This window comes from Bombus flavifrons, chromosome 8 (assembly GCF_040668555.2).
Source record: "Bombus flavifrons isolate JBK064 chromosome 8, iyBomFlav1_principal, whole genome shotgun sequence".
Taxonomy (NCBI): domain Eukaryota; kingdom Metazoa; phylum Arthropoda; class Insecta; order Hymenoptera; family Apidae; genus Bombus; species Bombus flavifrons.
In genome coordinates this window covers 4,301,990-4,329,151 of record NC_138449.1, presented here as the reverse complement: position 1 = coordinate 4,329,151, position 27,162 = coordinate 4,301,990, and the positions used below count along the sequence as shown (strand labels likewise).

The window sequence follows — 27,162 nt, the reverse complement described above, 5'->3', positions numbered from 1 at the left end:
TTATCTAATGGGATAAGAAGATTTTTATTACTTTTGGTTTTTTGTTTTTGCATTATAGTTTTGATATATAATCAGTTATATATCGGGTTAACGTGATCTGAACCTTGAAACTGCAATTTAATGAATTTTCCATGAGGAGTCTTGAGACAATCGTGTATTCAATAAATTCCATCCAATCAACAATAATCATAAAGAGAAGAGAGTCGACGCTGTAAACGATGCTTCATAACAAATACTTCACAAGAAACGCTATTTCACTTAAACTGACAGGAATTTAGAAAACTCGTTAATTTTCTACCATCAACAATCAAATTGTATTCAATTTTTTACCATTTGTACATAATATCCAACATTAATCAGATAAAAATTATTTACGATTTCCCCATCAACAATCGTGTTTCAAACTTATCCAATTCAAAAGTTACAATTTCCTGCACAATGATGGAGATATACTTACTCTGTCAGAAGTGAAAAGCCGAACACTTTCGCCCAATTCGATCGCTTTTCATGAGAAACGGATACCGATTGTTGTAGCATGTTCGCTTTTTAAACCGAACGTCCCACTTAGGAGAAACTCTACGACAACGAACTTTCGAATTGTCTAGAAAATGTATTTTCCTTCCACGCTTGACAAGATATTTACTACGATTTGAAGGATCGCGAGTTCCTCCCGGTTTCGTCACTTCGCGACGAGTGAAATTACTATCAATTAAACGCACCACCACATTGTTCTTGTAATTGCTCAGTTGTCCCGACAGCATAACACGACATTTATGAATTTCTGCCTTCTATTGTAAGACTTTATTTCGTGCAATCGTAATTAAGGAAAAAATCGTGCTCTTGTTTCGTTATGCGTCTAAACACAATCGTTATTTGATTCGTTGAAGCATATTATTGCGCGATTGACCGACTTTCAAAAGTGACATCGAAATTTGGGACTTTCCTCTTTTCACGATTCATCTGTCTCTTGACACAATGATACAATCGATATTCGTTGATTCGTTGATTGACGGTTCGTAATGCAGTAAATTATTGGCGAAATCTCTACGTCAGGTTCGCCGGTCTTCTCTGAAAGACAGGACTATACGTCTTCAAATTATATTGAACTGTCAAAATAGTCTGATACGCTTCCATTTACAGATGATACTACTTTTATCATGCTTGTCTATCAAATAGGAATTATATCATACTGTTCTATTGAAACAAAAGTGACCAGTCATCCTGAAGTTTTAATCGATGCATTTCTAAGAGAAGACCGGTTGTAAATTTGTTTATTTATAATTTACAAATATTGTATAAGATATATTTGCAAAAGTTTGTACATTGAGATATCCAGAAAGTATGCTGGGAGTATCTCACAGCAGGAATTGCTACGAAGCGATAGCTTGCAAAATTGAAACTCGTTGAATATGCCAGAGTCTGTTGCAACATCCTATCATGCAATTCATTGCAAGTAAATCCGCGAGTCATTCAGAATATTGCTTGTTAATTGACTGATAAAATCATCATTTAAACTTTTATAACCACTCAATATACATAATACGCATAACTTTCTAAACACTTCAGTTAATCGTTTCTAATTCAGGCTACTGCATAAAACGTCTGCCCTAATCTTCAAATCCTACGGTAAGGGTATCATCGATATTTAAATTCAATTCATTAATAAACTATTTAATTTTATCTATTTTTCTATACTAATTATATATTAGATAAAAATCTTCATTGATCAACGAGACGAATCTAAAATTAGGGAAGTGACAAAATAATCTTCGTAGTACCTTCTCGAATTACTTAGCGTGTCGAAATTCCCCGAAATATCTAACGAATCTCCCGAAAAGCCAATGATAATTATAGAAGATAGAGATCCATTTATCCGGAGTGGCGATCACGCGGAATCCGGACCCCTCAAACGCGCCGGTGGCCGACGTATATTCCAAGAGAAATATCAGCGATCTTTACGACCCCCGTTGCCACCAAACCAACGAAGGATTCAGGGTAGAACACGCGTGCTAACACCAGAAATACATCGGGGCCATGTAGAACGCTTCATCCTCTCTTATACTTGTATTTCGGTCTAGGGTAATGCACGGAAACGCGACGCGCGTAAACACATGTTCGCCATATGGCGAACAGTGTGTTCGTCGTGATTTTTTCGCGTGACCCGGACCTTGAAAACGCGTCACACATCCCGGAGATCGCGCGTCGCCACGTTGAATTGGGAATACATCGATCAAAATTCATTTTATATTCCGTCTGAGGATTGGAATAATGCTGTAAGTTTGTAACAGGCATCTTTGTACGAAATCATTTCTGACAGATAACACTAATGCACGCGGGTTTTTGTGATGAAACGAATGCGTGTATTTATTTGGGACGACTGACAATTAGTTCTTGTTGGAGTTTTATGCTATATTATAAGAGAAGTACATATCAAGTTGTTTGGCAAGTTTGTAATGCTTTTGTCGGCTCGAATATGCTGTCCTGGGTTTGATGATTATTTATTATTAGAGGATTATTTATTATGAATTCCTGCTATATGATAATGTTCGACCGTTCGCGGAGAGATGCGATCGCGGTAGAGCGCACCAACGAGAGTTGTAAATTCTCGTTACGATACGATAATCGACGCCACGAATCAGCCGATCCCCTAATTCGTTTAAGACAGTAGGGGTGGTTGCATAATTATAACACTGATTTAACAAATTAAACATACTCTTTATTCCAACAACTTTTCCTCGAAGAATATAAGGTGAAGAGTGACTAACAAATTGAGATGTATTCTGTTCGAAGCGATGATAGCAAGTAAGTTATGTTTTGTAACGGCAGTATTTATACGAAACTAGTGATGGGTGGTGTTCGCCCCACCAATGGTCGCGAGTGGAAATGACAGTTGAACATGAGAAAAACTCACTCTTCCCGTTTTTTACCGGATTGAACAATAATCCTAAGGAATTCTCCGACTTGAAAGATATTTTGTAGCAATTAAGGGCCTTGACGATAAAGTAAAAATGTTTAATTTTATGACAGTTCCTTAGGCATATTGCGGTCCGGTTAATTGTATTTGTACAACTGGTGGCCGTCTTGACCGAGGAATGGATTTTGGTATATTGCAAGGTTACGGGACGTAACAGATAACTTAAAGAAATCAATTTAATAATTGATATATATTATGAAAATAATGTTGCAAGTAATTAGAGGAGAATATTAAAAAGCTATTAAAATAATGTATATTTTATGAATTAATGGAATGGTTTAAATAATCCTACAATTCTGATTATAACATACACGTAAATGAAATGGAGATTTCGAAGTATGTATCACAATAGGTACATCTAAAGCTTCATCACACTTTTGATTAAAAAGGCCATTAGAAAGGGAGCAATGGAATATTTCCTTATTAACTCTCAATTAAAACAAATATATAGCCTGTTATACGGCATATTAAATGTCAGTGCTTTCCGAAATCCAATCCCGTCGCAGCATCTCTGTGAGATTTAAGGCTGACAGTTCGCAAAATTTATATTTGAGCGACGAAAATGTTGCACGCTTCACACGTGACCGATAATTACAGGAAAATATGAGGCAAATTAAGACGTTTGTGATAAATTTCGATTAATCGAGTGGAACGGTGGAACGACGTTCCTGGACGGCAACGTTCCACGATCGAACCCTTCCAGCTTCTCCGCCCCCGAAAACTATAATTAGCCAGCACTTTGGCAATTTGCCTATCGCTTCCTTTCATTCATATTCCTGTTGCTGCCGTTGGTAAAGATAAAAATAAACCGACCAGTTATAAAGCTCCCTTAATCAGAAATGATCCTTCTACCTTGTCATAATTACGTTAGATTGCTTTATTAGCTATATAATCGAACAATTAATATAATCTTTCTTTCGCACAACATACAATTTGTCAAATAGTGTCATAATAGATTTATGAAACGATCGAATAATATAAAATTTAAGGATGAATTGTTATATTTTATTCGAAAATTTTTTTCCATTTATGAAGTGAACGTAAATAATAAAATAAATAAAAATAAAATAAATAAAAAAAAATAAAATTATTAAACTGCCAACGATGCAGTTATAAAAAGGTTGAAGATACAAAAACGTATTTAACTGCATTTACAAAAATATGAACTCGCATAAATATCCGCAGTCTAGAAATAATCTTGTCTTATAGAAGAACAAAATTATTTGATTATTCGAAAAATTCTATTATTCGAATAAAACATGTGTCGTGAGTTGAAGTAATGTCGAACTATCAGAGTTACTCTTTGAGGTACTTATTCCTTAACATTCAAATTTTATATTATTCACAGAGTCAAAAGGTTGAAAAATAAAAGTCATATGCAAGATCGTACGATGGCTGATATCATCCGAACAAAAAGTCAGCAGCAAAAGAAACGTATGAGGTCATTACGTCTGAAACATAAACGCGACATTGACAGCTATATTGGCGAGATTCGAAAGGATATTCGAATGCCTGCCATCATAGGAGTGTGGATAATTTCGCATTCACCACGTGTGGCAGGTATTCGAAGGTAACACATGGTGGGGAGCGCTACATGAAAGGAAAGATCGAGACGTACCGATCCACTTTGACAGCGAGAATAAATAGAAGTCGCTCGAGAAACGTAAATTTTCAATAGGTTCAGAGATCAGCTTCGTATAATGCTATATGGTAATGAGAACATTTCAACCCTTATTATACTGCAAACACATTATTAATTAATTTTCGACGTGTACGAATTAATTAGAATATTTCTTCAATTTCTACCTAAGGAATGCAATTTTTATTTGTCGCAGAATTTTCAGTAATATTTTGGTAAAACTATGGTAAATTCTCTATGTAATAAAGTTTTTGTAAATTTCCTACGTAATAAGATTCCGGTATTAAATTCTCTACATAATAAAATTCTGATATCCATAATATATTTTCCAAATAATAAAATTCTCCTTCTAAAATTATCCTCTTACTCGCACCATTACAGAAATATGCTGTTCGCTTTTCATTTACATATCGTAAACCTTCCGATGCTCGTGATACTCGTGTAACATAATAACGATACAATTTATTATAATCAGTGCTCCCGTACAATTTACGTGTAGCAGCTTCGCAGACCCATTAGCAAATTGCCCTTCGTCCGAGTTAATTGCAAAGGTTCGAACATGGTAGGAGCGTTTAAAGGCGAGAAGACGACACGAAGAAGGGGAAGAACACGTTGAATCGCACAGGTGCGGGTCGACATATTCAGCACGTTCTTGGCGAGTAATGCGGCCTTTCTCCGTGACATTTCAGAGGCAACAAAACAGATGTAGGTGGAGTTCTTGCATCTTTCATTACGATGCAAGGACGACCGGCTACGAAGAACCGACCCGAGATTCTGCTATGCCGATCTTAACCTCCGATTCTTTTCTTCGAAGTTTCAACTTGTCGCGGATTAAATGGACATTAATCATGATTTATCGATTCAACATCAAAAGAAACTGAATAAATAATTTCAAGTTCGAAAGGCATTCTCAAAATTATAATTTTGTTTTTGTTGTCCGTATATGCTTTTATAAAGAGAAAAAAAATGACAAGTTGAAAGACAATGTCAAAATTGTAATTTTTTGTACTGTTTCGGTCTTTTTTGGTAGAAGAAAAAAGCAACGACAAGTTGTGATAGCCAATGTCACGAATTTACATAACCAATGATCCGTAGTTTCGTATAGTTATGTGTGCATCTATACTGTTATTTAATTTGTACAGGCTAAAAACAACAAACAAGATTATGCAACAATATGGCTTAGAATCGTATTTCAAATAAAAAGCTTTCATTCCGCTACTGTTTCTTACATTACACGAGAATATCGAGTGAGTCATCTAACTTGATGGCCTCACATTACCGGCGAACGACGTGTGAATCGTGATACTGATTTACTGTATTTCCTGAAAAATTTGCATCACTGCAGTGTCGAAAAGACATGATGCAATAGGCTTAATTTATATCTACACATAAAAAAGAGGAACGTCGACTGGTATTTTTAAAGATGAAATCTCATACTTTTATAAATACGAGCATTTCCAGCATTTCACGTTTATACAAAGATACAGTAGACAGACGTTACAGAGAAAAATTAATATTTAATAATGTAATATTTTATATATAATATTTTATAATTTTATATTATATATTTGGTGTCCTTTTATATTTGAACACATTCATTAATATTGGCATATATACTGCGTTAATGCATTAATCAGTTAAATACTACTGACATAACTGCTGTATCTTTGTCTTTCACGTGATTCGTTAAAATGATTGGAAAGTTAAAAGAGTATCTAGTGAACAGTATGTCAGAATCGTTATTATTTAAAATAAAGACACTTTTGAAATACTTTATATTCTGGTATTTTATAGTTTGATCTGGCATCTAACAAGATATACAATTTTAAAGATGGGCTAGTAACGTTCTGATACCAGTGAAAGCGTTAAGCTGCTCAAAGCTACCTTAACAGTATTGGTTCTTTTTCCAATGTTTCTACGTTTATTCCTTCGAATTATAATATTAGAGCGCTGACAAAGCTACCGTTACAACATTTCCCTGGGATTAGTGACGTCTACGATTCGGTCAGCTGGCTACCCGGAAAAGAAATCGTAACCGGTTGTTACGTAAACTGCACGATTGACTAGACGAAAAGACACGTTACCATAGAACTGGTAGAATGTTCGCGTATTTTATCTACAATAGTAACGATTCCCTAATTTTACTGTCTGCGTGCTACAATTTTAAAATCCAGTTATGAGCTCTCTACTCTTCCCCGAACCGCTTCCTCCTAAACTGGTTTCAGAAAGACATTCACTTTATCTATGCAACACCACTGATGTACATACACGTACGTTAATCCTCTGAGAATACAATAAAATAACGAAGATTTTCAGAATAATTTTTTCTTTGTTAAGATTTCTAATATTTCCGATGTCGGATGTAAAAAATAGATATTCCAAAGGTTTTGTAGAAAATACACGAGGCATTAAAAATAAAGATGGAACTTAAGGAGTGAAATTTATAATACTATACGCGATGGTTTTCCCGAACCTCTCTCGTGTTGCATTATGAAAAGGTTAAAGTAAATCATAATAATTCCACATAATCTATGTTATTATTGCCACCTTGTTTCATGTTTTTAATAACACAGAAGCCGGATAAAAAATTAACAGAGAGAAATTACAGTTCGTTCAAAGTGAAAGAATTCACTAACGTTTAATCCTCGCGACGTGTCGAAGCGGAAGTGAAACGAGGATGGATACGTGATAGAATCCCTTTATTAGAGTCACGTAACGTCGCAATGCGACGTCTAACTCGTATCTCGTGCGAAACTCGCTGTCAATATTAACACCGTTTTCCCATTCAACGTGTTGTAACTCGAAACGAGGGAATTTTTATTCTGGCGATACACCAGGAAAGGAAAATATCGCTTGCGCAATTCGCAACGAAAACCAGCGCGGCTAGAAACGAAAGCTCTGCGCGACCGGTAGCTGGATTTCGTGTATACATATATATGTTCAACATGTACTACCGCTCAAAGATATATTTGGATACTTGCTTATCCTTTGATGAGATGTATTTCAATTATACAATTACGGATAAATCAAACTGCATTTTCTTCTTTCTGATCAGTCAAATTGACCAATTATCACTACCATTTTGTACAAAATTCTCAATTTCATTAGTCAGGCACAGAGTTTTTAGTACCTGAAAAAAAAGATCTTATTTTCTTAAATATAAATATTTGTTATAGATAGATAGTATATAAACGATTGCGAATTTTAAAATAAATTTTGTAAAATAATATTTATTTTACCATTTTTCTCTGCAGCCACTGGTAGTATATATATAAGGTGGTCTAAAAAACAGCCCCACGATCTTTCTACAAATCATAATACTAAGAACTTAAGAAAGTTTTACTTCTATGAAAAATTAAGGTTACCTCTATTTTTTAAAAATGAGACAATAATTTTTATATACACCATTCAAAGGGTTTTTTAATCCTCCACAAAAAAGTATTAAAGTACCTGTTCCGAAAAATGATTAAATTTTATTTACAGCTTAAATAATATTTTAACTTCAATGTTGTGGAACTTATCCTACGAAAAACAACGAAAACAAGAATTAAAATATGCTTCTTATCTTTTCTTATCTTTCACACAATAAATTTTACAATATTAAAGTTAAAATATATTTTAAACTAATCATTTCCCGACCAAGTACCTTAATACTTTTTTGTAAGGAATTAAAATACGTATCGAATGATGTATACAAAAATGTATTGTTCCATTTAGAAATATAGAGATCACCTTGACTTTTTTATCTAAGTAAAACTTTTTTTGAAAACCTTAATATTGCAATTTGTAGTCGATTGAAATCTCATTAACTGATTAAATTTTCTTTGGAACATTTTTTTGTGAGACTACCGGAAGTGTCTGAAAAATTGCGGGGACTCTACTTTTGTATATATTGTTGTATAATCAATAGTAAAATATAGATTATTGCCAGCTGTTTGATAGGTAGTTTAGATTTATAGCTTGACGATTCTATGAAAGTATAGTAGTTATTATTTTTGATTACTAATTCATTATTAATTTTTACATTTTGGTAACATTCACATACTGTTACTACATATTGACTAAGGCTTTGGATTCTGATAAACAGTAGCATAAGTACGATATCCAAGTTTTGCACAGGTGGCGGTGAGCGGCCAGGGCAAAGATTTTTCATTCGTGCTCGCGCGATGCATTTCGACACACGGAGCCCCGCGACCGTACAACTCGACACGAACGCGCGTTCCGCGATTAAATATACCGCACGGACGAGTGACGGCGACTTTAATTACTTCGCGGAGTCCCGATTAATGACCCGCGTGGACAGCGGCCGCCTCTCGTAACTTGCATCGAAAATTTCTAACGACTTTGATATATTGCGCGCTCGCCGTTTGTACAGGTGCCACGCGGAAAAATTATGTTTCCTACCCTATTGGCGGAATTTCAAGTAGACAAAGGCGGTTAGCTCTTTGCTTTTCTTCTTCTTCTGGCAACTTTAAGTTTTACTTAGTTAATTTATTAGTGAGAAAATTTACACATTGACACCTCATACGAAGTATCAACGTGTTGATGTTACAACTATTCGAGAAACTTTAAAGTTGTCATGGAAGCAGCTTTATTAGAGCACAGCATAAGGAAGCTTTTTAATAAGATTATGATGAAGATGAAACAGTCTCATAGCAAAAATTAGCACTAAAATTATCAGAAAGATAAAAATGACTACTTAATTTTTCATAGAAATGTTATACACAAGAAATTTTGTGTAAGACATTACATATATTTTCATATGTTTCTCATTTTGATTTCCTTAGAGAGTACAAGTATTACACTTTAGTAATCAATAGTCGCTTTAATAATTATAGTAATATTGACTAATATAGATATAGTGGAATGCTCTGTAACAAAAATTAGCTATCTGTGAAAACTCTACTATGTTGAAATTTCGTTTATGAATCAAAGATTACCGAATTAGAGCCAATTTTGAAGCAAATCACAAAATCACGTGAACCGTGTAAACTATGGGTTTCAACGAAAAAGTCAGATCTCGTTTCAAGCAATCAGCGAGAACACGCTAAATTTCAGATCAATCTTTCGAAATTGTACGGTTCAGCTGCGTCACCGAGGCCACTAACGCCATGGTTCGCAGGCCAAATAAGATTTGAAAGGCAAAACGTGCTGACCAGGCGAATTTTAAACAATCGCGTATCAATCATATGCCGAAGATTTCTATGAAGCTTTTCGCGTGCAACTTTCGTTCTCCTTTTGTTACGCTGAAATCGCGACTACGGCACGTTTCCGCGCACGTGTACAAGAAACTCGTCAAGGATAACAGCTGCGAGGAATCACGACTACTAGCGAATCGCAAGGAAGAAGAGGAAATCGAGATTTCGCGAGCACGTAATTTGATTTTGCTCGTTTTGCTCATTTATCCAAGTGTTTCTAGGTCGCGTATTATCCCCGATGAAATTGAAGGGGAATTTCAGATTTTCTGCTTTTAATTGACTTTGTGTTTTATCGAGTCCGAGTCTAAAACACTTTACTCTCGCAAGCAATCTTCTCAAACTTTATTGCATTCCAAGTTTCATTATACCTTTTCGTGGTAATAATTAGGATTCAATGTTTTCTTATGTGAGGAATAATTTGTTGGAAAGTAGTGTTACACTTTCAAAACCATTTCGGATCTTTGTTGGAATAACTAAGGTGCAACTTGAAACTAAAATACACATATGGATGTATCACGATTATCTAGATTTACTATGAAATTGTAATAATGAAATTGCATTATAAAAATTGTGTTCGTTATTGTATTAATTCGAAGTTTTGCCCCCGAAAGGAAAAGAAGGTAAGTAACAAAATGTAAAAATGTAAACGAGAAACGAGCGAATACATTGTATATCCAAGCATTTGAGACGGAGAATAATGGAGGGTACGCGCAACAAAGGGCCAAGAGGAACGAACGTACGAATTACGTGCCGGGTCAATTATCCGGCCTGCACGACCGTTAATCCAATTTACGAAATAGCCGGTCACGAGCGTACCACACGCGGCGCGTGCGACGAAAAGGAGTGTGGATCGCGGTTAATCGTGGGTGGAAAGACCGCCCAGTGATTCGCGGCCTCTTGGAAGTTCGATTCTAACATAATGCGCTGAAACGAGGAGAGAAGGCCTGACAAAGTTGCAAGAACCGCCGGTTAAATCATCCAGTATCTCGCGTTGCGTGCAAATAAACGTCGAATCGTGGCATTCGTATCTCCTTTCCAGTCGAACAGGAGAAAAAGGAAAAGAGGCAAACGCTCGACCACGATTTTCGCCCCACGAGAACGTTACTCGGGCAACAGGCGTTAATTTTATGCGAATACTTGCTTGAGAACGATTAATGGCGATTGGAGAGACTGAATCGAACCGATTTCAAATTCCCCGGCTGGTTGCCCCACACGGTAATCTCACCTTTCGATTCATTTATCTGCGAGTATATATTTGTGCAAGAGGAAAGATTAGATAAGCAGTGGTGTAATGATATACGACAGAGAAGAAATTTGAATTAAAGTAATTTCGGTGAAGTTGAGTTCATATATAATCGTAAAAAAATTTATAAAACAATTACAAGAAATTCTATGCTAATGAGAAATTATTGAAGATGTTCGAATGGCAACGTTGATTTCGCTAATGATAAGCTAAATTTGAGAACGTACCGCTGCCTTGCTTTAATAGTGACACGATTCAAGAAATGTAAGAAGAGAGGCGTTTTAAAATTTACGAAGAAAATATTCGTGAACCATCCCAACGACATTATAAGGGTCGCATAACACAAGATATGCCACTATTCGGGAAGACAGTACTACCTTCTGCTTGTTGCGTTACAAAACAACCGAAGATGAGGTAGTGTTGTCGTAATATTAAGACCAGATTGATAGCAGTATAAGTAATAGTCGTTCTCTCTGACGCAAAGCTGATAGAATTATAAATATGTTTTGCACGATAAAAGTAGAAACGTAATGTAAACTTTGTATACAATAAAAGTAAATTTGAAATTTATTGAGTTGTGCCACAATCAAAACAAAGTAGCAATGTATATTTTATTGTACGGAAGTTCTTGGTACGAAACTAAAAATAGTGTGTTGACATCTTTAGAAACGAAGGTAAATCGAGCAATACTGTTACTGTGTACTTTGTATGCAACTATGCTTCGTTTGTTTTTAAAAACATGCCAGGCAATGGTAGTCTTAATTATATTAACTCCATATCGTACCCCAGAGATAAGCAATACGACGTACTTGCTTACTGTTTCTTCATTTATATTTCTTTGTTTCAAAATGAAAATAGATTTCAAAATAATTGAGATATCAAAACACAGATACATTGAAATTAAAATGATCATAAATCATAAAACAAATAATCAGAATGAAGCACTTACGTTTTTAAAGGCAGCCAAATTCAATGGGATACGCCGTCATAATACACTCCAAAATAAACCACACTTCCACCAAAACAAAAGTTCCCAAAATTTTTTATTGCGTTCCCGTGAAAACGAATTAAAAATTTATACACGTTCCTGTTTTTATGAAAGACTTATCAAACTCGTCAAACGAAAACTTCTGATACGAAATCGAGTTAACGATAAGACAACACTGATAGATACTTCTTCGATCGTATGATGCAATCGTCAATGTCACGCGAAGGTAATTGAACAGAGGACGAATGCTACAACACTACATCACCGACAAAGGACGGAGGATGACTGAGGAGGATTTAATTATTTCATATTTCAGGTATCTCCCACTTCTATGCTCACGGCTGCGCAGTGGCGATTCTCGTGGTGACTACGAGTTGCGTGCATTCACTTAACAATTTCTTCGGCTCTGCGCAACGTGTTACTACCACGCGGTGATCCTTCATATTAATCAATATCTGTATCTAATAATTTTATTTATGCCGATTTTTCCGAAGCTACTTTAAAAAAAGGATTATTTGAAATTTTGTGGATCTTTTTCAATGTAATCTTGTGAGAAACTAGATATTTTGTAATTCGCATCATGAATTCTCTTAGAATTGTAACTTCTACGTTTTTACGTTAGCCACTTTGCTATCATTAGTTTGATAGGAATATAGCATATCTGCTTCTGCTGTTAGATCTACTACGCAATTGTTACCTGCAACATAAATTTTGTAACTTACAGCGCGCGATTTGATTTCAAATTTTCAAAAAATCCTGCGATACAATAACTTTTTGCTAAAAACTTCACATGCTTATTTAAGGGAAGAACAAATTTGTTAATAATATAGTTTGCATTTACAAATTCAATGAAACAATTTTATGTAACATGTCGCCTTCGGCCACATCGCTTACACATACAAAAGTCATTAACATAAAAATTCTACCGCCCACAAAACCAATTTCAAAACATCAAAAACTTTACAATTCAATGAAACCAACCATACCACCTTCGAGATAAATACGCATGCAGTAGCTGTGCGCTTCCTCTAAGTCAATGTAGTGTAAATCTCGGAGACCATAAAATTCATTGACGTACACCTCCGTTCATATTTATTGGGACACGTGCTAGTCTCGTATATATCGTGATAATTGATGGAAATTACAAAGGAAATAAATACTCGAATGAAATTAGTGAAAAAAATTTAAGGTTCCAATTCTAAGACTCTAAGTTTCGGTTTCCAAGATTCTAGAGTTCCAATCCTGAAAAGTTTGATAGCGAAAGTATTTCAATTCTTGTTCGTTAATAGCGTAATTAGGTCACTTTTCGTGACACAAGCTTAAACATAGAGCACACGTATTTTCATTTCGTCGCTAAAATAATTATGTTTAAAGATCAGTGACGCGCGTCTACGAATCTTAGAAAAGCTAAACATTTTGTGGCACGTGTCATATTTCGCTAATCAATTTTCCACTCAACGAATAGTACAATATGCGATACTTTCACCGAAACTATCTCAAAATTAAACTTCGGACAATCCAACCGTAGACACAACACCCAATAAATCTCTTGTAAATCGTGAATCGTGCTGGCAATAGATATAACATGCGAACAAATTGGTATAGTTGGAAAGAACCGGAAGCAAGAGCGGAGAGAATAAACGACGAAGGCGTCGTTTTGGCGCGTTCGTGGTAAAACAAACAGTGCACACGACGCGACGTTCGAGGCGCGGATGAAAAGTTTGGCGTGTGTTTCGTGCATGCGCCTCCAACGCGATGCACATATTACAGTAACCAGACACGATGAGAAAGAGAGACAGTGGTTAGGAAAGATCGTGCAAACGGCGATAGAGCGTGCGAGCAAGATCGTGGCCGCATGATCGACCACGGGACAATGTAATCGAGACGATAAACCAGATAACTCGTAATTAAAGTTTGCAGATCGATCCGTGGCCCCCGTGGAATGAATTAATTACGAGTAAATTGCGAGTTGGCGTTTATGTAACTGCGCCGCGCCGATTTTGTCGTAAAAGTAAAAGGAATCGGGTTCACCGGTTTAATTTATCGATCTGCTGTCGGTTTGGTTGGTAGTTTCACAGTTGAAAGTATTAAGTTTGCTGCTTTATTTAATCCTGTTATGGTTTTTTATTTTTTACGCTATAACTTACGTTGAAAGGAAAAATTACCAAGAAAATCAATGATTTTTTCGTGCTTTTTCTGCAATTTAAGAAATTAGATGCTTCAAATGATGTAACAGGTATAATTCAGAATAATTTGTCCAGTGATATAGAATATTTCTAAAAGTAATGAATGTGGGAAAAAATATACGATACATAAAGTCACCAATTTAAAGCTAAGAATACGTAATCGTAGTTTTGAATGGAATAATAAATTGTTTACGTAGAAGTATTTATATGAAAAACAATGTAATAAATTTCATAAGCTACTTGCCTATTGCCTAAAAGAAATTAATTTAGAAATAAAACAAGACATTCTAAATTATTTCACATACAGAAACGATTACTTGGCCTGAAAAAAGAAGCATGACTTCTTACTAAGGCATACTAAACGCATGTCAGAATTTGTACTATGGTAATTACGTGCACATGCAACTATCAAAAAATTGGAACCCGATGATTAGATTTCTCCAACATCACATTTCTCTTGCTAACCAGACAACTTTTACTTAAACAACATTCTATATTATCAACAGTTTGCGAAATAACCCTGTACATCCGCATGAAACCTTATTTAACAGATTGCAACTTCAGGCCAGTTCTCGTACAATTTTCTTTGGATTACACCGTTACCTAATACTTGTAGCTTCATTATTATGCACGAAACCGGCGGGCAAACTAGCGTAACCGAAGCGTTTCAACGTTCAGTTTCGACAGCAGGAAATTCTGAGAGTTAATATGGTTAATCGTAATCGCTGAAACCAATCAAATCTCATACACGATCGATCAAGTAGAACGGGAATTTTGTAAATTCTGATAAATTACAATTAAAGACCGTGAGTTAATTATGGGATGGAGGCAGCGATACGAGCTATTTAACCGTAAATCTGGGTCATCGAAATTCTTTTTATGGATAAACGTGCATACACGCGCTATGATCTGCCACGTGCACGCATATAAACGCAATTATGCATGAAGTGTATTGTCGACTTTACTTTTAAGTCAGTGGGACCGGAAACCAAAACGACCGAACGATACTAGAATATTAAATTAGTCGAAAATTGACCGCTATCTCATTGCGAAATTAAACCTGTATCATCCGGAACATTTCCTAGCTGCATCGTATATTATATTCTTCGAGATATTAAATATTTTATACGATCTTAAGAAAACTTAAAAGAAGAGTTTCTTGGTATTATAATTCGTAAGGCTTAATTCCTTCGTGTTGCAAAAAAAAAAAAAAAAAACGAGATATATGAAAATGGATTGTTCTTTAAAGATATTGTTATTTGTTAGTGATAATCTTACAAGATATCGTAATTGATCGTGATAGTTCAGTCCTGTCTTTAATTTCATTGCCGTGTAAAAAAGATACAACATTTTCATTTGAATTATTGAACATGAAAAGTCTATTAATTTAAGCCAAATAAAATGAATGAAGCACAGTGATCAATAATCCTATTCAAATAATAAAATGTAGACATAAATTGAGAAAGAAGAAATAGTTAGCCTAACTAAAAGCGCTTCCTGCTTTAATTAAAAGTTCACGCGTGACCCACGGTGCACAAAGCTTCATGTACGCGCGAATTCGTGGAACAGCAAATTCCACGGCAGAATGGCGAACATGGAACAATATTTCCTTTGTAATAATTAGACACGACAAGCTTCGGAGGAAGCGAAAGATGCGTTCCTCTCGCGACCATGATCGAGAGTGAGAAACGAGTGACATGACGCGAACGGAAAAGAGACGGTGTAGAAGAGAAATTGCGTACAATATGTAGTGAAACAAGTGCCGTTAGTCGTGTTGGTGTCAGAAACGGTTTCACGTTCCGTCTGATTATACATTAACCTGATTTAATAATCCCAATATTAAATTCTGATAATAATTAGTCCCAATGAACATTGGTGTAATGTCTCACAGACTTTGTTTCGAGGTTTGGCTTACGAGCTACAATCAAGTATATTGTATATTTTACTAACTTAAAGAAAGGCGATTTTTAAAACTGAATATATTTATGCAAATTTATGTTTTTGCCGATATACGTGAGAAAATAAAACTTGAGTAGAAATATACATTATCCTTTAAATGTTATTACAAGTATCACCATACTCTGAATATTTTATATATTTTTGTATCTTCAAGTTTCCCCCAAATGCATTAGAATTAGTAGTCTAATGATAAACTATGAAGTTGTCTTAATACTAAAAAATAATGAGTTTATGTGTCGTAGAATTGTGGAAATATAATTTTAAAAAATCTATTTTCTATCGAACTATAGGATTATGTTAATATTTTGTGCAGATCTTGCATTGTTTTGAAAGTAGGTATTTCCATACGAATAGCTGTAGAATACGCTAACTATGCGATAAATTTATTTCGTAAAATGTTAGATTAAGAAAGATATGAAAATTGTTATTTTTGCGGAAAATTTTGCGATTGATTGTATTTTCATTCTTATAATGATCGACGGTGGTGGATCGGTATGTAGTTGTGGTTATTCATTCGCAACATGCGACGCTCGTTATGCGAAATTCGTGTTCAACCCGACGTTCGGACAACAATTAACGACGAGAAACAAGCTGTACTACATGAGCGAGAAACAGGACCGGATGGACGAGAGGAAAATAGAGGAGCAACGAGAGAAATGACGTGAAAACGTTACCTGACGTGAAATCATTGTGCACTTCTATACGACCATTGTGCACTTAATGAATACTCGCGCTTCAAGAATACCGTTCGATTTTAAACTGGAAGAAATTAGTCATAATATGAGTTATAAACACGAAGTAAATTGATGACGTTAAATGGAACTCTACAGTCGGATAAATAATTACGTGAGACTGAGCGGTAAACCTTTTAGATTTTAATATAATTCTTTAGTGCGTTTTTTTATCCTAAAATGTTTAATAGATATTGATTGTAGGAATAGATATTTTGGAGATGGATTTCTGTAAAGTAGATTAGTCTTGACGGTAAAACGTGTAAGGTTCGCGCGGTAATGCTCGATGATTTATGACTGGTAAATTAGTTACGCGTACTTGTTAAGCTTGTGATAACCAGTGAATAAGTCAACAGCTCTGAACATGTTCTTCGTTGAAACAAATGATGATAGTGTTTACGATGTGTGAAATATTTGGTTCTTTAGGTTCCCTCTAATAAATTATCAAAATAAATTCGAATCTTAAATGAAAGATCGTATCTTAATCTACAACTACTATGTTCCTGACTTTCAGACCATTTACATGGCCTTCGTACATAAACTAATACGTATATGATATAATAAATAACAATTAATAAATAATAAATACAATGATAAATTAATCTGTTAAAATTGAATTTGTCTTTCTTTGATCCGCTACAGTTCAAAGAATACTAATCCACGTACAAAGCCTCTACAAATCCTTACTTCAAAAACTCGATGAGATAAGATCTCCGTAGTTCTAAGTCTTCCTCTCCACTGAATCAACAACGAGCGACATTTTCTCGTCGCTTATTGCTGCGTGTTTCGAAACATATCCAATAAACAGCAACTTACAGAAATATTTTGTTCACAACGAGGCAACATACGACGATGTTTTTAATAAACATGGAGCAGCAACAAAAAGTTGTTACTCGATGTTGCTTCAGTGGAGATGATACTTAAGATTTCTGTTCTTCCCGAAGACTGTACTTTTCTAACTCATTCTTCTCGAGATTTCCATTGTTAACAAAAATCTACAATACCAACATGCCGCATTATGCAAATAAAATACGAACCGCATTAATATCCCTCTCAATGTTCAGTCAAGTTACATGAGGTACCCGCGGAACAGACAAATGATCGCGCTGCCGGCCAATCTTTCGCAAGTTTAATTTCCCCGCGCGTGACAGTCATCCGTGACATTAATTACACGGCGTGCATGCCTCGAACGTTCGAAAGGGAAGAAACTGTGTGGCGTGTGCGTGGGTAGTGCGGGGTGGAACGAGGTGGAAAGCACAATTGAAAATGAGAAACACGTGACGGGGACATGAACGTGAAAATATAGCGAGAAGGAAGAAGAGTAACGGGCCATGGGCGTGCGACGGGAACAAGTATCGCGGTCTGTTCGCGGCTCCGTGCCGTGGAACAGAGGTTATTAGATGCAGAACGTCGTGTCGTAATAAATGCCCTGAGCATAAATACACTGCTACGATGCGTCGGTCCGGCTCGTTTTCATGTCGTCTAAATTCTTGTCGCGACTCGTGGAATGCTCGCCGTGCGTATTCGACAGTTGCACTTGAACCAGGAAATTGTCGCGGTCCCGTGAAATTCCAACGAAACGACGCTCTATCACCTGGCACACATGCCAAAATATTTGGGAAATTAACGTCCCCCAGCTCGCGATACATTACCCGTTATGTCTTGGATTCTAATTTCTCTGCTGTAACGGAAATTCGCAATTATGATGTTAACTGGTATTACGAGTGAAATGAATGTTCATTGAAAAGAGAAGAGTACGCATGATATGTAGTTTACTGTTCGAGGTTTATAGGAGAAATAGTATCGAGATGAAATAGGTACTTAATACTTTGAGTACATATCATATAGTAAATGTTTGTATTAGATGTAGATACAAATTCTGTATTTTTAGATTTAAAGTCCACTTTATTTAGTCAGAAAATAGAAAGAAAATCACTAAATCACTGATAAGACTAATGATTGGAAATATTCGAACGTTTAAAATTGAAGATACGATTTGTTTGAAAAAAAAAGAAGTATCCTTTCCTACGTCTAATAAATCCTTCATTATTTTATTAAAATAAAATAATAAGATCTACATATAATAATAAGACGATGAGAGTACAATAATTATTTAATGATAAAATAATACCTAAAATGATTTCGATTTTCTCAAAAATTTCGTCACTCTTAGCTTGCGCTTGATTTACACTTTCGTAGTTAGAACAATCACAAACAACTATCTACCACGACTGTTTCGACTCCCGATTACATTGCGCTCTTAAAGATTTCACACGCACAACACACATTCTTGCCACGTGCAGCCAAATTTCCATTCGGCACCAAACAACCATCCTTCGTGTATTCTAAGGACAGCTCCTCAATCGCAATCGATACTCTAGCGTAAACATTTGCAAACTCTATCACCCTCGTGGTATCACTACAAAGACAGAGTAGATATTTCTATAAAAATATCTCCATTTGATTGAAGCTATTCAATCCAATCAGGATTGATTAATCAAATAAACATTCCTAAGATTCTTTTAATTACAGTTTACAGCAACAGCGAAAAAAGATCCTTGAGGATTTCCTAGTGAACAGACCCCTTCTCGAAATTCATATTTTTGCGAATATAGCTTACAAAATAGAACCTAGACATGAATTTGGTTTTGTACCTTCAAATTTATCATGCATAAAAATTCACAATCTAGTTATTATATTCCTGTTTATTACTAGCATTCTTAGCGGAATCGGAAAAATTATATTCACCATAGTATGTATTTTTCTTAAAAAAAAAGAGCATATCGACAAAGGAAACAAATTCCATTACATGGAAACTAGATCGAGAATCCTAGAAGACTAACAATTTTCCTCATACCATCCAACGTATAATCTCACAATCAGAAGAGAAACATGAGGTACACACACAGTATAGTAAATCTCTACGGGCCACGCTCTGTTTCGCTCTGCTTGCACAGAATAGCGAAAACCTTGATTGTACGCCCCTATCTGACATCTGCACGAGTTGTAAGCATTACGATACATTATTACACGGTCGTGTCGCGCCGACAAAGCGCACCAATGACCAGGTGCAATCATGGCCTCGCGTACAATTAACACGCTGCTCGCAATTATGTCCCCGAGGCTTTCGAAACTGCTCCCTTTGCCCCTGTCGTTCCAACAGTGTGGGTGTTGAGACGTGTACTGTGTAGGAGACGCACGGCGTCACGATGATTACTCAATTACGGCTGATCAACGGTTCAGAGTCCGATTGAATCCCCTTTCTCCGTGGAAACGACTTTTTTTCCAGCTACGAGCTCGCGTAGGACGCAGAGGTTAATTGTGCAATTGCGACCAGTGAATGGAGCGAACTATGGATGGTGCCTGATTGTCTATTACTTAGTGACTCGTTTCGACTGTTAACTTCTTTGGATATACTCTAAGCAAAGCGATAAAGTTTATTTTTGTAGCGATCGTATTGTCATTTTTTTACAAGGGCTGCAGCCACTTCTGTTACATGTTTCATAGGTTTCAACGAGTATGATGACTGAATATGAATCATGTTTCAATGCACGTGTTTACTTATATTTATGTGGTTTTGTATGCTACGTGTGGGATGACAGTTTCTTTATGGTCGATTGTTTTAATTCTGATAGATCTGATAGATATAGCAGGGCGCGATATAGAAAAATCGCAAAATGAGTCGAACAGAAATTTCGTGATTTATGAGACTTTGAGGAAGATAAAGAAGTGGTATTGATCGATACCAATCATGATACGCGCGATAATATATATTATATCATATCTTGGATAGGGCGTATAACATATGAAATATCTATTTAAACGATTTCAATTCTTTACCTATTCTTAAGTTATATCGAGAAGAATTTCGTTTTCTTGCAGTATACTTTACACGAAATTGAATGCTGAAACGTGCTCTTTTGTTTGGTATGTCGGAAGTTCTTTAGAATTCTTTTTGACAGTAGAATGAACACGTACGAAATTTCAGCAAAACGAGAGATAATAAGTTTTCGAAGAGAATGCTACTCACAAACTAAGTTGTATTCACCGTTTGGAGTATTTTAGTATTTTTGCTTTATAGATATTCATATACAGATATCAACAAAATTTTTTACTTATTTCTGATGGAAAATTTTGTTCATCTAACAAAATACTCATCGCTACACTCAATCCAATAAAATGCTTACACTAATCCTCTATCCTGTTACTTTGCAGAATTCTACCACATTTTGCTTCCATCTCACACATTATACCCTGAACAATCCACCCTCCCCCCCTTCCCCAACACTTACTAAATCCAATTACGAAAATTTTTGACTACGATTTCCAGTTGACAATAATATAAAACGACAGTAGTAAAGAACGGGTTTCAAGAAACGTTATGAAACCGGGATTCCAGATGCTTTTGTCATCTGGTTGCAACGATATTCGACGAGCGGGGCGGGCCGCTCGTTAACCGAAAGCCTCTCTCGTGGGAGATCCGCCAGGGAGCCTATTTGCTCGTCGTGGAATTCTTCGTTGGTTCGTCATTGCACGCTCATGAGACAGGACGTCGTCTGTGACCCGGTGCCGACGTAACGCGCTATTGTCGCGAAACCGCGAGGAATGCCACGAAATAATCCGTTTTCTGTCTCGCGTTGCGCAATACAGTATTATTCACTTCTTCAGCTCTTTTCAAAACACCTTGCATGTAAGTTCCAGATGATGACAAGAATTTTTCACGCGTTTCAGGATGCCTCGCCCGTGTTGAGTAAATAATCAATAGAAGATCACTTTATAATATGCAGGAATAAATAGGAAACATAGAATAAAGATTTTTCGTATAAGGCCTCGTACTGAAGAAAATAACGTTACAACATATTAAGTCAAACATTACCTTGTTGAGTGCGTATTTGATAAATTTTCAAATTTGCTCGAGTCCTACTTTATATCGACTCTCTCTAACTTCAATTGTGCTACGGTGTATACTGTGATCACACATTTGGGATGACTTTCACAACACTACGTGTATTAAATCGTGTGCTAATTTTGGTATTAGAGTAAAATTCCAGTAGAATTTATTTAAGTGTTTTTAAATTAATTTTGGTTCGTGTCTGACTACATGAATTCCTGAACTATTATTATGCGCACGAAAAATACTAGGTAGTAGGAAGAGTATGAACTTCCGTTGTACAAACTATCTGTATAGACTTATTTCTATAAAATAAATGATACGGATATCAATAATAAATTTCTCTTCCTGTTTGATCAACTTCTACCAACCAAATTTTAGAGGAATGCTACCAAATAACTCTTTTTCTGCTTTGCATTGCACAACACGTCTGTACCCATTGTTAACCTTCACAGCTCTCTTCGAAACACCTTGCATGTACATCCCAGACGGTGACAAGAATTTTTTACACGTTTCAAAACTTCTCGGCCGCGTTCCATGTCGTTCGTGCGCGAAACACTCGACCGCTAGCCTCGACAATGCGGCCATTGTTCCATCCTTTCGGTGCCGAAAATCGACTGGCACGCGCTTTTTCAAACTGTGAGTCTGTATTACGTATTGTTCGAACGTGTGACAGGCAATCGCAAAAGAACTCCAACTGGAAGATTACGTGGCCGTCAGACAAGCTCTGCATACGAATCTGCCAGTAAATTTTTCTGTCAACGTCTGAAATTTGCCGAAGTGGCAGTCGCTTCACTGTGTGACTTGTTATCTTGTTTCTGTTTCATCTATACGCTCAGGAATTTCACGGAATCGTGGTGTCGAACTGTGTCGTAATTTGTATCTTCGCAATATTTTGCAGAATTATTGCATTCTATTGCAACATAATGCTTTTACGCTGGAATTATTATCCGTTTGTGAATTTTTTCTTTCGGTTATCGTAAAAGATTAGTATTTTTATGGGTGATTAAAAGGAATTATGTATATGTTGTTTGGAAGTTAGTTAATAATAGCGAATGTTATGTAATCGCTGTTGAAATATATTATCTTTAAGTGATATAAAACGTAATTCTTTCCATATTTACGCACGCGATGAGTAAGGTGTAGTATTTAGATGATATCATGACTATTTCGCGTGAATTTTCAGACAAATGAAACTAATTTGAAAGAAGGTACAATCGTTCCAAATCCACTGATTTCTTTCTAATAGTTTCGAATTCTTGAGATATCACGATATATTATATGCAATCCTGTAAGAATTTGTTACTGTAAGAAAGCTCTTTCTAAAGATCTAAAGTAAATAAATAGATAAACATATGTCGGGGATGAAAGGACATCGGAGCCTTCCCCTTGGAACCCCGGGAAAATCCCTTAACACCGTAATCTAGATTCTATCATAGGCGTAATTAAACAATTGTCGTCTTTCGATCCGATTGTATTTGTTCAAGATTTGTGATAATGAGCTTGGGCTCGAGGCGATAGCCAGTCGCCGAACGTAGCCGCGGTCACGGGATGAACGCTTTGCCTAACAAAGGTATGAAGTAATTCTATAGCTCGAGTAAGTAAGTATATTCTTATTCTTCGAGTAAGATGATTGCCAGATGTCGATGTGTCTCCACAGTACGTGATCAGCTAGCCCGAGGGCCGTTATAAACACTAAGATCTAGTTACCTGAAGTCCTTCAAACAGATAAACAGTCTTTGTCCCAACTACGGGAAGATAGGGGAGATCTATTTCTTTCAACGAACGGCGTCTCCCACTAGCAACTTTCTCTCGAGGGCGGCTAGCATCTTTTCTAACCACCGATATGGAGATTGACCAATTAGCAGCAACGTTAATTTCCCTTACTTTCTGAACGAAGACTATCCTCGACGAATCCGATGATCTCGTGTCCTTAGACACACCCCATCATAGTTTTCCTCTGCAGCATCATCGCGACGAAAAGTCATTCTCTCGCGAGATCGTATTAGCGACTTACTTAGCATCTGTACGCTCGGTGGATATTCCCCGCTTTAACAAAGAGTCCGACTTAGATTTTGTGGGCACGTTCATCCATCACCCCGTCGACCGCGGATTCGTTATTGAACCTAGGATCATTATCATTAGTTTCTCGAGTATCTAATTACCACGGTTACTTGTCCAATTCTATAATAATCGTATCTGCACTAGTCAATGTCTTCTCTATTGCTTATCGACAATGCGTAAACCAAACGACGATTCGTTTCACGCCCCTAATCCTAATTCCAATGTAAACCCGACATATATACATATATATATATATATATATATATATATATATATATATATATTATATATGTTATTACATATTATAAAAATATATACATGTATTTACTTTAGGTCAATGGAAAGAATTTTATGTATATATTTATATCCATCTTCAATATTTAAAAAATTCTGTCGTCTAACTAGATTTGTATCCGCATGAAAAAATTAAAGTCGTTTTTGTGTCTTGATGTAATTTAGTGAATATTTTAGACAATTTTTATCACAGTATCATACAAATAATAAATAAATCCATAGGGTATTCTCGTTTGTCTTCACTTGGTTGATGCAATTCAACCACTCATATTTATTTATCTATATCTGCATTTCTTTATTCACTTTCACTATTCAAGCACTCAAACTGATAAAATTTTCCTACAAAAACAACAAAAACCATAATTCGTTAGTTCCTGGCGTGAAAGTAACGTTTGAAACTAGTCATTCATCGCGGCGTTAACTTTATTACTACAATTACACTCAGCTCCTAAGTTCCCATCAATCGAGAACTTTCTAAATGTTCTCATAACGCCGTGAAAAATAACTAAATTCCCTTCCATTAAAATTTTTTACCTATCTCGAGTATCTAGTCGAGCACTCAGCACTCTTGTAGATCGTAACTCGAGGACGCAGCGAGAGGTCGCCTGCTCGTGGATCAGCTGTACTCACCTGAAATCAGAAAACACAAGGTTCTTGAGTGCATTCGGTCTCGTGCGTATGTAGCCTGTGTTCTTTCAATAGAAACCTGGCTAGAAGATCGTAAATTTACCTCGTTCACCTTGCGCGGATAAGATATGCGGCGAAACTCGTGAGAAGACGCGCGCGAATAGAAAGACTCTCGTAAAGTACAATGTTCGTATATCCATGGAACGCGACGGCTCCGACCAGAAGAATCTCAGCTTTCCGAAATTTGCATTACCGAACGACAGCGTCTGTTCGTCGAAAATTAACAACGTCACTGGAAGCTTAATTATTTCCAGGCTGCCGGTTGTTGCCGAAATGCAAATCCCCTTCAACGCTTTGAATCGCTAATTTCTGTTCTCTCGACCTGACGACTTCTTTATTGTCTATATTATTGAGAGTTTTAATGACAAAGGGTATATGGTGCATAATATTATAAATTTAGAGAAGAATTTGGGAGTAAATTGTAATCGTTTTAAATGATAGTTAAATGAAATGGTAATTCAGGATATAAAATTCCACGAATGACACCGATAGACATAAACATTGCTAAAGCTCAAAATCTTTTACTTGCTTTTGTCTTATTATACGGTACCTTTTTTATTGATCAGTTTTATACCAATATGTGTATGTATTTGAACTTATTACTTCATTTCAAATAATTAATATGTTTCAAATATCTCTATCATCATATAAAACATATTTATTTCTTATTTCGTTTTTTTTTCGACTTACTATCAATTTAAAAATATTGCAAAGTTTCATCTAATAGAATCGTGGATTTAATTTTATAAATTTCGACTACTCATTATGGCTAAATTACCAGGATAAAGTTTTCACATAAAGATTTCACATCTATCTGTCTTTGAGAAAATACGCGTAATCTGTACTTTATCTGACCAAATACGTCACTATGGTTCATTAATGCTAGCTTATCCTGTTATTAAACTGTAAACCGCAAAATCACGGTGCAGAAATATATACAAATTGTATTTGCCTTAAATACACCCATGATATTAAATGGTCAATTTCTTGTATCTGGTACATTCTATCATTCAGACTATAATCATACTATTATTGACGGGTTATGGTACAAATCTTCTAGCATAAATCGAATGAAACCGACAAATTCATTCCACGTTGGGAACGTAATCCCTTCATTTCTCGAGTTTGTTTCCATTTCTTGCCCTTCAAAAATTCTATATTACGTGTCATTCCTGTATCTACATACCTATTAACCTATATCAATCCATAATCAAGAACACGATTCTCAACATAATTGAGGGAAACGAAATCATGTCCACCTCTATCATACCTAACCGAGGTCAACAAAAAAAAGAAAAAAAATTACAGAAGCATCTAACTTCAAAAAGAAATCTCAAAAGTATAACGTAACGACATTAACTTTATGTCATTCACCGAATTGCAATTTGGTTAACTTCTACCGCGTCTAACCATGCTTAATGATAAGCGGCACGAACATCTAAACTCGAATTCCATGAAATTCACAAAAGAAAACAATAAGAGACAATGGCACCAACTTCATATCGTTCGCCAAATTGCAGCTTCTCAGATACCACTCATAGCCTTCGTAAGCGTCTTGTAACTTCTCAAAGAGGTATCCATTCACGATCAACGCGATCATCCCAATCATGACAACAATTGCCACGTGGGCAATCAGCAACAACAGTCAGTATACTTGAAAGAAAGCAACGGGCTTCGATTACAAAGAGAAAGATCACGGCGAAACGAGTGTCAAAGGAGGTTCCTAAGAGCCTCTGGGTATCCATCGACGCTTCGACACCGACGACGCCCGTTCCTGCTTCGAGTTGCGGTGCATCCAACGTGAGAGAAGAAGTGCATTCACCCCGACCGTTTGCATCGTTTACAGCTGCTGCAACCGTCTCTCCGGCTTTTCTAGACTCCTCACCGGAGAGCAGCTCTATCTTGACCACGGTCCACACTTATGCACTTACGCGTTAATGCCGTAACGACCGCGTCGGCTGCCGCGGTTACAGTTGCAGTTTACACCGACAGGGCAAGGGCAGGCCGGGCTCCGAGGGTAAGCTACTAGCATCGGCATCCGATTTATTTCCCTTGCTAGTCAACTTCTTCTCTAAGCTTGCCCTCATTTTCATTTCATTATTTCCGTACTTGTTGAAATTGAAATTTTATAGGAATTGCTGATAGATGAAAATCTAGGATTTTTCGTGATATTTTTGTGTGTTGATCTTCTAGTTCCTTATCTTGATTTGATTCATCTTTTTTAAAAACAAATATTATAATGGACGGTAGTCGATGAGAATTCATAGCGTTTTTGTAGACTCTCTGGATTTTTAGTATGTAAATTTCT

At 36.1% G+C, this 27,162-nt stretch overlaps 1 protein-coding gene across 4 annotated transcripts in view; it reads right to left on the bottom strand.

The window, feature by feature from the left end:
* smash (smallish) overlaps window positions 1-27,162 on the bottom strand; it is a 157,362-nt gene that overhangs the window by 60,736 nt on the left and 69,464 nt on the right. The window contains exon 1 of one of the 4 annotated variants that reach the window (XM_069119170.1): window positions 12,004-12,303. The exons of the other annotated variants lie outside the window; for them this stretch is intronic. The gene's annotated coding sequence lies outside the window, so the exon portion shown is untranslated. Of the gene's footprint in view, window positions 1-12,003; window positions 12,304-27,162 lie in introns of those variants that run through there. 4 annotated transcript variants of the gene reach the window in all.